We start from the raw sequence: 11,933 nt of genomic DNA on the forward strand, positions 1-11,933 counted from the left end.
AGCCCCACACGACCCCAAAACTCCCAGCTTCAAATGATTTCGTTTGTTGGCCTCAACCGTGCGCAGCTTTTTGTGCGCCGTAAATCGAAGGTTTTTATAAGGGGTGGCTCTGTAGCTCTCTGTTATGTCAAAATATTTTTTCAGAGAGCTACAGTTTTGCAGCTACCATTTCCCAAGAGAAGAAGTATCAATCCACCTAGGCGACTCAGTCTCCACAAAGACATCAAATTTACCATCAACAAAAACTTCGCCGGGGATTGCAATCTACCTGACATCTTTGACAATATGACATCATGCGACATCTGTGAAAAGTGGTACCACAATCGTTGTGTGAATTTTCAAGGCGATTATTCACAAAGCTTCTCATGGTGTTGCGGATGCGTTCCTTGATACTTTGACAATACTTGTTGTACTTAGTGCTTATAGCATTAGCAGTAGACCTACTGTAGTATTTATTTTTAGTGTGTATAAACAGTATAATAGTGCTAAATAAATTTTTAATTAAAACAGGCAGAACATAAATAATTATGTTCCCCAAACAAAGTTTGGGAACATATTGTTTTTACTCTGTTTCTTATTATTATTATTATGTTCCCCAAACAAAGTTTGGGAACATATTGTTTTTACTCTGTTTCTTATTAAGGTCTTCCGTCTCCTGCGGAAGAACTTACTATTATTGTTCGCGTTTTTCTTCTTCATTAAGGTCTTCCGTCTCCTGCGGAAGACTTTACTATTATTGTTCGCGTTCTTCTTCTTCTTCATTATTATTATTATTATTATTAATATTATTATTATTATTTTCCTTGGTAGTACACGCGTTTTTCTCAGCCATTTCTCGATCGATTTTCACGAAATTTTCAGGAAAGATGTCTTTTGGTGACGAGACTTTGCTTGCAAAATTTCGTGCTTGACGTCACTTCCGGTCAGGAGTTATCTCTCTTTTAGTGACTTTTTGAAGGGCCTTGTTGTCCACGCATCTCCTCCGTTAGTTTTGAAGCTAGAGTCTTGAAATTTCTACACAAGATAGAGTAAACATTTTAGAAGATTTGTGGGGGATTCGATTTTACCGGAGGTGATTTGCCTAAACGCTCGCCTGGACCTGAAAAAATGGATGCCAAAATTTTTGATCTCCAATATCTTTTTTCTTCTTTACAAATATTTTGTTAAGACATGTAGAACAAAAGTTGTGCACATTTACGAGATCTTTTCGAAAATATCAAGATTTAGGGGCTAGCCCCTTAAATTAGGGATCTAGAAGGGCTCAAAGTCTAGATCAAATATCTCAAAAATCGTTAATATTTTGGTATAAGTCAAAGAACAAAAAATGTTCATCTCAACAATCCAAATCTATTCATATAAAAATTTAGGTCATATGTTACGTAATAAGGGATTTTAAGGGCCAAAACCATAAATTTTTACCCCTTGTATCTCGAAAACGACAAATATTTTGGAAAGCAATAAAGAACAAAAGTTGTTCAGAATGATGATCTGAACAATATGCATATTTCGTTTTTACCCTATGTGGCCCCGTTAGGGAGCTACAGTTTGGCCCCTAAAAATTACTTCTAGAAATAACTCGAGAACGGTAAAGAATTTCTAAATACTTGTTGAACAAAAAATGTTTGAAATGTCATGACCTTTCTTACGATATCAAGCAAAAGGGGCTGACCCTTTAAATTAGGGGCCCAGAAGGGTCCAAAGGTTTATGAGAATATCTCAGAAACTATTAATATTTTGTAATAAGTCATTGAAACGGAAATGTTCATCTAAACGAGCTTGTTCTTATCAAATCAAAAAGTAGGTCATATGTTACGTAATAAGGGATTTTAAGGGCCAAAATCATAAATAATTGACGCCTCATATCTTGAAAACGACAAATATTTTGAAAAGCATTATTGAACAAAAGTTGTTCAGAATGATAATCTAAACAATATGTACATTTCGTTTTTTCCCTATGTGGCCCCGTTAGGGAGCTACAGTTTGGCCCCTAAATATTTCTTGTAGAGATAACTCGAGAACGGTAAAGAATTTCTAAATACTTGTTGAGCAAAAAATGTTTAAAATGACAAGGCCTTTCTTACGATATCAAGCAAAACTTTAAATTAGGGGTTCAGAAGGGTCCAAAGGATTTTGAGAATATCTCAGAAACTATTAATATTTTATAAAAAGTTGTACAAGCGGAAATGTTCATCTCAACGAGCTTGATCTTATCAAATCAAAAAGTAAGTCATATGTTACGTAATTAGAGATTTTAAGGGCCAAAATCGTAAATATTTGACGCCTCATATCTTTAAAACGACATATTTTTTGAAAAGCATTATTGAACAAAAGTTGTTCAATGTGTCATAACCTATCGATCAATATCCAAAAATGGGTCTGTGGGCCTCATGACTCGCCTGTAGAGTCGATTTTTGTCGATATCAGTCGATTTCAAAAACTTGTAACTGGTAAATATTTTGTAAGGACATATTGTACAAAAGTTGTTCAGTTTATCGAGATCTATCGATTGATATCAAGAAAAACGCCTATGGTCCTAATGGCTCGCCTGTAGAGTCGATTTTTTGTCGATATCGGTCGATCTCAATAACTTTTTACAGGTAAATATTTTGTAAAGACATATAGAACTAAAGTTGTTGAGTCTATAGAGGGCTAACAAATGACATCAAGAAATAGGCCCGCGGGCCTTATGGCTCGCCTGGAGAGTCGAATTTCAAACGAATTTCACCGCAACTTTGCTTCAGAAGCTTATAATATGAAAAATTGATTATATCTAAAGTGTCTTAAAGTCGGAAACTAAATTGGGACTCATTTGTCTTTTTTTTTTTTTTAACTCCGAGTGCATCAACAAATTGGACGGAAGACCTACTCGTTGCTCGCAACGAGATCGTGTCTAGTTATTATGTTCCCCAAACAAAGTTTGGGAACATATTGTTTTTACTCTGTTTCTTATTATCTTCCCCAAACAAAGTTTGGGAACATATTGTTTTTACTCTGTTTCTTATTATTATTAAGGTCTTCCGTCTCCTGCGGAAGACCTTACTATTATTGTTCGCGTTCTTCTTCTTCATTATTATTATTATTATTATTATTTTCCTTGGTAGTACACGCGTTTTTCTCAGCCATTTCTCGATCGATTTTCACGAAATTTTCAGGAAAGATGTCTTTTGGTACGAGACTTTGCTTGCAAAATTTCGTGCTTGACGTCACTTCCGGTCAGGAGTTATCTCTCTTTTAGTGACTTTTTGAAGGGCCTTGTTGTCCACACATCTCCTCCGTTAGTTTTGAAGCTAGAGTCTTGAAATTTCTACACAAGATAGAGTAAACATTTTAGAAGATTTGTGGGGGATTCGATTTTACCGGAGGCGATTTGCCTAAACGCTCGCCTGGACCTGAAAAAATGGATGCCAAAATTTTTCGCCGATTTCGGCGATTTTTGACCTTTGATCTCCAATATCTTTTTTCTTGCAAATATTTTGTTAAGACATGTAGAACAAAAGTTGTGCACATTTACGAGATCTTTTCGAAAATATCAAGATTTAGGGGCTAGCCCCTTAAATTAGGGATCTAGAAGGGCTCAAAGTCTAGATCAAATATCTCAAAAATCGTTAATATTTTGGTATAAGTCAAAGAACAAAAAATGTTCATCTCAACAATCCAAATCTATTCATATAAAAATTTAGGTCATATGTTACGTAATAAGGGATTTTAAGGGCCAAAACCATAATTTTTTTACTCCTTGTATCTCGAAAACGACAAATATTTTGAAAAGCAATAAAGGACAAAAGTTGTTCAGAATGATGATCTGAACAATATGCATATTTCGTTTTTACCCTATGTGGCCCCGTTAGGGAGCTACAGTTTGGCCCCTAAAAATTACTTCTAGAAATAACTCGAGAACGGTAAAGAATTTCTAAATACTTGTTGAACAAAAAATGTTTGAAATCTCATGACCTTTCTTACGATATCAAGCAAAAGGGGCTGACCCTTTAAATTAGGGGCCCAGAAGGGTCCAAAGGTTTATGAGAATATCTCAGAAACTATTAATATTTTGTAATAAGTCATTGAAACGGAAATGTTCATCTAAACGAGCTTGTTCTTATCAAATCAAAAAGTAGGTCATATGTTACATAATAAGGGATTTTAAGGGCCAAAATCATAAATAATTGACGCCTCATATCTTGAAAACGACAAATATTTTGAAAAGCATTATTGAACAAAAGTTGTTCAGAATGATAATCTAAACAATATGTACATTTCGTTTTTTCCCTATGTGGCCCCGTTAGGGAGCTACAGTTTGGCCCCTAAATATTTCTTGTAGAGATAACTCGAGAACGGTAAAGAATTTCTAAATACTTGTTGAGCAAAAAATGTTTAAAATGACAAGGCCTTTCTTACGATATCAAGCAAAACGGGCTGGCCCTTTAAATTAGGGGTTCAGAAGGGTCCAAATGTTTTTGAGAATATCTCAGAAACTATTAATATTTTATAATAAGTTGTAGAAGCGGAAATGTTCATCTCAACGAGCTTGATCTTATCAAATCAAAAAGTAGGTCATATGTTACGTAATTAGAGATTTTAAGGGCCAAAATCGTAAATATTTGACGCCTCATATCTTTAAAACGACATATTTTTGGAAAAGCATTATTGAACAAAAGTTGTTCAATGTGTCATAACCTATCGATCAATATCCAAAAATGGGTCTGTGGGCCTCATGGCTCGCCTGTAGAGTCGATTTTTGTCGATATCAGTCGATTTCAAAAACTTGTAACTGGTAAATATTTTGTAAGGACATATTGAACAAAAGTTGTTCAGTTTATCGAGATCTATCGATTGATATCAAGAAATACGCCTATGGTCCTAATGGCTCGCCTGTAGAGTCGATTTTTTGTCGATATCGGTCGATCTCAATAACTTTTTACAGGTAAATATTTTGTAAAGACATATAGAACTAAAGTTGTTGAGTCTATAGAGGGCTAACAAATGACATCAAGAAATAGGCCTGCGGGCCTTATGGCTCGCTTGGAGAGTCGAATTTCAAACGAATTTCACCGCAACTTTGCTTCAGAAGCTTATGATATGAAAAAATGATTATATCTAAAGTGTCTTAAAGTCGGAAACTAAATTGGGACTCATTTGTCTTTTCTTTTTTTTTTAACTCCGAGTGCATCAACAAATCGGACGGAAGACCTACTCGTTGCTCGCAACGAGATCGTCTCTAGTTATTATTCTTTTTCTCTGGTACTTTTTTGTCCGGTAGTGTTCTCAGAAACTACAATAGGGATCGATATGAAACTTTCCAGGATGATAGTATAGCGTTTGTAGATGTGCATAGTGATAATTATTTTGTTTGCACGTGCATGCACGCGCGCGCACGTGCATTACAATTTTGGTACAAAAAATGGAAAATCAGAATATTGAAGGAAGCGATATAAAACCTAAATAGGATGATAGTATATCATTTGTACATATGAAAAATAATAGTTATTTTGCCAGCACGCGCACGCATGTGCGTGCACGCGCATTACAAAATTTGTACGCTAACTTTGGAATCAGTCTAACTTTTTTGTTGTTCATTGAAATGGCTTGAAATTCATATCATAGGTAGATATTGAGACCCTTAACTGATTTACATGGTCAAAATTACCAATTTGCACGCGCATGCACGTGCGCTTCATTTTGATTGGATAATGCTAAAACGTTTGTAACTATCTTATTTATGAAGCGAATGAGATGATATTCACAGCATACGTAGACAATATGTGTATCTATATGTTGGTGTAACAAAAAAATGCCAACGCACACGCGCATGCGCGTGCAACGTTTTTTAAATGTTCAATTTTTAAAGGACGATAACGTTTTTGTTTTTCATCAAATTCTATTGATATTAGGGGTTTAGATGTATCTTGGTACTCCTTACAAATTGCTGTGGTTAGAATTACTGCTCAGCACGTGCATGCACGTGTGCTGATTTCTGATTGGACGATTTTAAAATCGCTATAACTTCCTTATATTTGGTGGAAACGTTATGAAATTCATACTGTGGGTATATGATACAAATGCCTGTTGAATGACATCAACAAAAATTCGGAATCATACACGCGTGCGCGTGTATGCACGTGCAACGCTTTCTTTCATTTCTTGGTACTGAAATGACCATATTGAACGTACTACATGTAATTAAAGGCTAAAATAAAATGATTTTTTCCTATAGATTCACAAGGACATCACTTTTTAATTGGGGGAGGTTTGGGGAACATCTGTAACGGTCCCCGTTACAATTAGAACTAGTTAGGGTCTTCCGTCTTCAGCGGAAGACCCTTCTATTATTCTATTGTTGATTTTTCACTTTTCTTATTATTATTATTATTCTTTTTTTTTTCTCCTTACCGATTTTTGTGCAGAAGATTTCTCGGAGATGGCTTGATCGATTTGCCTCAAATTTTCAGGATTGATGCGTTGCCATTTGAAGTTTGTACCGCCGTTTCAATTTTCGAAAAATCACTTCCGGTTGGAAGTTATCCCCCTTTTATCGATTTTCAGATGACCATTTTGTCCAGACAAAAACTCAAAAACGATAAAAGCTAGAGTGCTGAAATTTTCAGTGATGTTAGACGACATGTTGTAGTTGTGCACCTGGGTTTTAAAAATTTCCGGAAGGGCCTAGTATGGAAGCTCGGTAGGGGTCGAAAATGGAGTTTTAAAAAGTGTCCAATTTTTTTCCACGTTTTGAATCATAACTTTTTACTCGTAAATATTTTGTTTAGACATATATAACAAAAGTTGTACAGTTTAATGAGATCTTTCGTGCCATATCAAGAAATTGGCCCATGGGCCTCATGGCTCGCCTGAACAATTGAATTTCTGTTACAATGATTAACTTTTTTCTCACGAAACTTTTGATAAGACATGTAGAATAAAAGTTGTTCAGTTTTCCAAGTTCTATCTAATGATATCTAAAAATAGGCCTCCGGGCGTCATGGCTTGCCTGAACAGTGGAATTTGTATCACAATTAATAACATTAATAACTTTTTCCTCGAGAAACTTTTGACAAGACATGTAGAACAAAAGTTGTTCAGTTTCGCAAGGGTTAACTAACGATGTTAAGAAATAGGCCTGCGGGTCTCATGGCTCACCTGAATAGATGGGTTATTGTTGCAATCTATAACATTTTTGTCAAGAAACTTTTAATAAGACATCAAGAACAAAAGTTGTTCAGATTTGCAAGATCTTTCGAACAACATTATGAAAAAGGCCAACAGGCCTCAAGGCTCGCCTGAACAGTTTGATTAGTGTCACAATTACTAACTTTTTTCTGGAGAAACTTTTGATAAGACATGTAGAACAAAAGTTGTTCAGTTTCGCAAGCGTTAACTAACGAAGTTAAGAAATAGGCCTGCGGGTCTCATGGCTCACCTGAACAGTTGGGTTATTGTTGCAATCTATAACATTTTTGTCAAAAAACTTTTAATAAGACATCTAGAACAAAAGTTGTTCAGTTTTGCAAGATCTTTCCAACAACATCATGAAAAAGGCCAACGGACCTCATGGCTCGCCTGAACAGTTAGTTAGTGTCACAATTACTAACTTTTTTCTCGAGAATCTTTTGATAAGACATGTGGAACAAAAGTTGTTCAGTTTTGCAAGATCTTTCAAACGACATCAAGAAAAAGGCCCACGGGCCTTATGACTCACCTTAACAGTCTGATAAATGTCGCATAACTTTATACTCGTAAATATTTTGTTTAGAGATATATAACAAAAGTTGTACAGTTTATTGAGGTCTTTCGTGCCGTATCCAGAAATGGGCCAATGGGCCTCATGGCTCGCCTGAACCATTGAATTTCTGTTACAATGATTAACTTTTTCCTCACGAAACTTTGATAAAACATGTAGAATAAAAGTTGTTCAGTTTTGCAAGTTCTATCTAATGATATAAAAAAGGCCTCCGTGCGTCATGGCTCGCCTGAACAGTGGAAATTGTATCACAATTAATAACATTAATAACTTTTTTCTCGACAAACTTTTGACAAGACATGTAGAACAAAAGTTGTTCAGTTTCGCAAGTGTTAACTAACGATGTTAAGAAATAGGCCTGCGGGTCTCATGGCTCACCTGAACAGTTGGGTTATTGTTGCAATCTATAACATTTTAGTCAAGAAACTTTTAATGAGACATCAAGAAAAAGGCCCACTGGCCTTATGACTCGCCTTAACAATCTGATAAATGTCGCAATCAATAACTTTTTTCTCAAGAAAATTTTGATAGGACATGTAGAGCAAAATTTGTTCAGTTTTGCGAGATATATCTAGAATGATATATATTAAAAAAAAAAAAAAAATAGGCCTCCGCGCGACATGACTCGCCTGATCAGTCGAATTTGTATCACAGTAAATAACATTGTTAACTTTTTTCTCGAAAAAAGGCTGACCTCTTTAATTAGTGGCCGAGAGGGGCAGAGAGTCTTTAATTTATAACACTTAAATGATTAATATTTATAAAACATTACTGAAGCTAAATTGTACGTTTAGACAATATATTTGTATCATTATTTATGAATGAAAATCTCAGTCAAATTCTTATCTCATCACATCTAAAATTGGACGGAAGACCCACTCGTTGCTCGCAATGAGATCGCATCTAGTTATTATTCTTTTTCTCCGGTACTTTTTTGTCCGGTAGTGTTCTCAGAAACTACAAAAGGGATCGATATGAAACTTTCCAGGATGATAGTATAGCGTTTGTAGATGTGCATCGTGATAGTCATTTTGTCTGCACGTGCATGCACGCGCGCGCACGTGCATTGCAATTTTGGTACAAAAAATGGAAAATCAGAATATTGAAGGAAGGGATATAAAACCTAAATAGGATGATAGTATATCATTTGTACATATGAAAAATAATAGTTATTTTGCCAGCACGCGCACGCATGCGCGTGCACGCGCATTACAAAATTTGTACGCTAACTTTGGAATCAGTCTAACTTTTTTGTTGTTCATTGAAATGGCTTGAAATTCATATCATAGGTAGATATTGAGACCCTTAACTGATTTACATGGTCAAAATTACCAATTTGCACGCGCATGCACGTGCGCTTCATTTTGATTGGATAATGCTAAAACGTTTGTAACTATCTTATTTATGAAGCGAATGAGATGATATTCACAGCATACGTAGACAATATGTGTATCTATATGTTGGTGTAACAAAAAATGCCAACGCACACGCACATGCGCGTGCAACGTTTTTTAAATGTTCAATTTTTAAAGGACGATAACGTTTTTGTTTTTCATCAAATTCTATTGATATTAAGGGTTGAGATGTATCTTGGTACTCCTTACAAATTGCTGTGGTTAGAATTACTGCTCATCACGTGCATGCACGTGTGCTGATTTCTGATTGGACGATTTTAAAATCGCTATAACTTCCTTATATTTGGTGGAAACGTTATGAAATTCATACTGTGGGTATATGATACAAATGCCTGTTGAATGACATCAACAAAAATTCGGAATCATACACGCGTGCGCGTGTATGCACGTGCAACGCTTTCTTTCATTTCTTGGTACTGAAATGACCATATTGAACGTACTACATGTAATTAAAGGCTAAAATAAAATGATTTTTTCCTATAGATTCACAAGGACATCACTTTTTAATTGGGGGAGGTTTGGGGAACATCTGTAACGGTCCCCGTTACAATTAGAACTAGTTAGGGTCTTCCGTCTTCAGCGGAAGACCCTTCTATTATTCTATTGTTGATTTTTCACTTTTCTTATTATTAGGGTCTTCCGTCTTCAGCGGAAGACCCTTCTATTATTCTATTGTTGATTTTTCACTTTTCTTCTTCTTCTTATTATTATTCTTTTTTTTTCTCCTTACCGATTTTTGTGCAGAAGATTTCTCGGAGATGGCTGGATCAATTTGCTTCAAATTTTCAGGATTGATGCGTTGCCATTTGAAGTTTGTACCGCCGTTTCAATTTTTGAAAATTCACTTCCGGTTGGAAGTTATCCCCCTTTTATCGATTTTCAGATGACCATTTTGTCCAGACAAAAACTCAAAAATGATAAAAGCTAGAGTGCTGAAATTTTCAGTGATGTTAGACGACATGTTGTAGTTGTGCACCTGGGTTTTCAAAATTTCCGGAAGTGCCTAGTATGGAAGCTCGGTAGGGGTCGAAAATGGGGTTTAAAAAAGTGTCTCATTTTTCTCCACGTTTTAAATCATAACTATTTACTCGTAAATATTTTGCTTAGACATATATAATAAAAGTTGTACAGTTTATTGAGATCTTTCGTGTCATATCAAGAAATGGGCCCATGGGCCTCATGGCTCGCCTGAACCATTGAATTTCTGTTACAATGATTAACTTTTTTCTCACGAAACTTTTGATAAGACATGTAGAATAAAAGTTGTTCAGGTTTGCAAGATCTATCTAATGATATCAAAAACTAGGCCTCAGGGCGTCATGGCTCGCCTGAACAGTCGAATTTGTATCACAATTAATAACATTAATAACTTTTTTCTCGAGAAACTTTTGACAAGACATGTAGAACAAAAGTTGTTCAGTTTCGCAAGGGTTAACTAATGATGTTAATAAATAGGCCTGCAGGTCTCATGGCTCACCTGTACAGTTGGGTTATTGTTGCAATCTATAACATTTTTGTCAAGAAACTTTTAATAAGACATCTTGAACAAAAGTTGTTCAGTTTTGCAAGATCTTTCGAACAACATCATGAAAAAGGCCAACGGGCCTCATGGCTCGCCTGAACAGTTTGATCAGTGTCACAATTACTAACTTTTTTCTCGAGAATCTTTTGATAATACATGTAGAACAAAAGTTGTTCAGTTTTGCAAGATCTTTCAAACGATATCAAGAAAAAGGCCCACGGGCCTTATGACTCGCCTTAACAGTGATAAATGTCGCATAACGTTATACTCGTAAATATTTTTTTTAGACATATATAACAAAAGTTGTACAGTTTATTGAGATCTTTCGTGCCGTATCAAGAAATGGGCCTATGGGCCTCATGGCTCGCCTGAACCATTGGATTTCTGTTACAATGATTAACTTTTTCCTCACGAAACTTTTGATAAGACATGTAGAATAAAAGTTGTTCAGTTTTGCAAGATCTATCCAATGATATCAAAAAATAGGCCTGCGGGCGTCATGGCTCGCCTGAACAGTCAAATTTGTATCACAATTAATAACATTAATAATTTTTTTCTCGAGAAACTTTTGATAAGACATGTAGAACAAAAGTTGTTCAGATTCGCAAGTGTTACTAACGATGTTAAGAATAAGGCCTGCGGGTCTCATGGCTCACCTGAACAGTTGGGTTATTGTTGTAATCTATAACATTTTAGTCAAGAAACTTTTGATAAGACATCTAGAGCAAAAGTTGTTCAGTTTTGCAAGATGTTTCAAACAACATCATGAAAAAGGTGAACGGGCCTCATGGCTCGCCTGAAGAGTTTGATTAGTGTCACAATCAATAGCTTTTTTCTGGAGAAACTTTTGATAAAACATGTAGACCAAAAGTTGTTCAGGTTTGCAAGATCTTTTAAACGATATCAAGAAAAAGGCCCACGGGCCTTATGACTCGCCTTAACAGTCTGATAAATGTCGCTATCAATAACTTTTTTCTTAAGAAAATTTCCATAGGACATGTAGAACAAAATTTGTTCAGTTTTGCGAGATATATCTAGAATGATATAAAAAAATAGGCCTCCGGGCGGCATGACTCGCCTGATCAGTCGAATCTGTATCGCAGTAAATAACATTATTAACTTTTTTCTCGAAAAAAAGCTGACCCCTTTAATTAGTTGCCGAGAGGTAGAGAGAGTCTTTAATTCATAACATTTAAATGATCAATATTTGTAAAACATTACCAAAGCTAAATTGTACGTCTAGACAATATATTTGTATCAT

Source organism: Ostrea edulis, chromosome 1, assembly GCF_947568905.1.
Source record: "Ostrea edulis chromosome 1, xbOstEdul1.1, whole genome shotgun sequence".
NCBI classification, from domain to species: domain Eukaryota; kingdom Metazoa; phylum Mollusca; class Bivalvia; order Ostreida; family Ostreidae; genus Ostrea; species Ostrea edulis.